Source organism: Hippocampus bargibanti, linkage group LG18 (genome assembly GCF_051943395.1).
Source record: "Hippocampus bargibanti isolate YZ-2025 linkage group LG18, ASM5194339v1, whole genome shotgun sequence".
Lineage (NCBI taxonomy): Eukaryota > Metazoa > Chordata > Actinopteri > Syngnathiformes > Syngnathidae > Hippocampus > Hippocampus bargibanti.
The window spans coordinates 453,019-455,000 of record NC_142751.1 but is presented as its reverse complement, the minus strand read 5'-3'; the positions used below and the strand labels follow the sequence as shown (position 1 = coordinate 455,000).

The following is a 1,982-nucleotide window of genomic DNA, read 5'->3' as shown; positions in this document are numbered from 1 at the left end:
AAAGGCCTATCTTTTAATCACAGGTGAAAATATGTTTCACAAAAGGGGTGAGTACTCAACGTATATTACCAACCGTGTTTTAAAGTTTACATTTTTATGGAAACAGCTGTTTGCCGTTTCAGTCGTTCAAGCGCTATGTTGTGCCGAAACGCGTTTGCTGGCTAACTAACGTGGTGCGTTTTTAACCGATGGAAAAACAAAAATGCCGTCTTCATTGAAATGCAGGCGCTTGTTTTGAGCCGTTTGGGGTTGAAGAAAATGGCAGACGGCGGGCAAGTCGTCGGTGTTTGGGCTTGGCAAGTGAAATGTGAGCTTTGTCCTTCTCCATTTTGATGCCTCTTCACTTGTCCACGTGTCAACTGTATCGCGTGCTATTTTGATTCAAAGTTCACAGCGTATTAAACGTATTTCTCAACGGCTTTGGTTTCTTTGAATAACGCCCGTGAGCACCACTCGCCTCATTTCCCCACCAAGAAGCCAAAGGAATTTTGAGAGCGACACGTAGCAACGTGCCCAACATCATCGCAAAGGAAAGCAAAAGTCAGCGTTCGTCTCTGCGACGTGTTTGCTGCAGTGAGGCGGTGATATCGCACAAAAACTCCTTTGCAACTGCAAATAACAAAACTTTTTTTGAAATCAGCCTTTTTCACCATGGCTTATGTTAAACAGGGTCGCGGGGAATTGCTGGGGCCACCGCGGAGACCAGAGGCCACTTCTGCCCACGTTGAAACCGTCGCTGCGTGGGAATTGATCCTTGGAGAGTCAAGCGCTGAACCCAAAGGGGAGAGGATGACTTTGTTTTACTCGCTCTGTTTGCCGCAGTTCTGTCACTGAATCACGAACGCTGCCTGATGGGGATTTTGGACTGGATATATATATATCCAGTCCAAAATCCCCATCAGGCAGCTATTAGGCGAAGGTTGGTAGCAATGGTGGACGGTACCAGGCTCTTTATTTGTAGAATGGTCGTAAAAAGTTAATCTCAGGAAAGTGACGCACAGCGTGAGAGATGTGTCAGGCTGAGGTTCACATGACAGCCGCGGTGTGCACGTGTGACGCCACAAACGCACACCTTGTTCGTGTTTCTCAATGATCTCCTTCTTCTCCTCGACTGTGATTTTGTTTTGTGTCCTCTTCGGCTGAACACGAGCCTGTGGTGGTTTTTTTTCGGTCCTATAGTAGTAAAATTATCTGAAAAAAGCTCCGCTGAGGTGATCGACATGTGAATTCAGACAGAAGGGGTGTGGAAAGGTGCGCCGGCTGGAGCGCTGTTCGGTTTTGTGCTTCCGCCGAAGATCACTCCACCAGCCGTGGTGGGTGTGTATCGCAATGTGGGTGTGTTTCTTATAATAGCAATAATAATAATAATAATAATAATAATAATAATACATCACATTTTAAGCGCCTTTCAAAGCTCTCAAGGACACTTTAGTTCATATAAGGTCATAAAGACTTAAACATTGAGACACTCCCCGTCGAATCAGTTGGGGCCACGGCACGCCATTACCCTCCGGTGGACACGCCGTGCCATCGCACTTCGTGGAACCAACAGCAGTCAAGTGATGTCAGCTGAATATTCTCAAAATGGGACCGATTTGATTTATCTTTATTCGTCTCGCAGTGGAGAAATTTACATTTCACAGCAGTAAAGTGATAAAAGGAAGACGCAAACTTGATGCTTTGTTTTGCCATTTTATTTTATGTGCATTTAACGTTTAAGTCCAATTTCAATTGCATTTTATTAAGTGTTCTTTAAAGTAGTTTTAATAATAATAATAATAATAATAATAATAATAGTGATGGGTACAGCGACACTCAGGCGTCGATGCGTGCGCCGAGCTTCCACCCGTGTCGGTGCGCGTACCACTTTAAGAAAATCACGTGACCACTACCGGAACCTACTGTTGATATGGGAACCGGCGCGTTGTTTATAACGTCATTGTTAACCTTTTGGGGATTACGCCGTCATTGCGTTGAAAGAA

The 1,982-nt window shown here is 44.9% G+C and overlaps 1 protein-coding gene across 1 annotated transcript in view; it reads left to right on the top strand.

Annotated features, from left to right (window-relative positions):
• Positions 1 to 1,637, top strand: part of sowahb (sosondowah ankyrin repeat domain family member B) — a 6,201-nt gene extending 4,564 nt beyond the window's left edge. The window contains exon 5 of the mRNA XM_089020400.1: positions 1 to 1,637. This exon is cut by the window's left edge and continues 513 nt beyond it. The gene's annotated coding sequence lies outside the window, so the exon portion shown is untranslated.
• Positions 1,638 to 1,982: the final 345 nt, after the last annotated feature.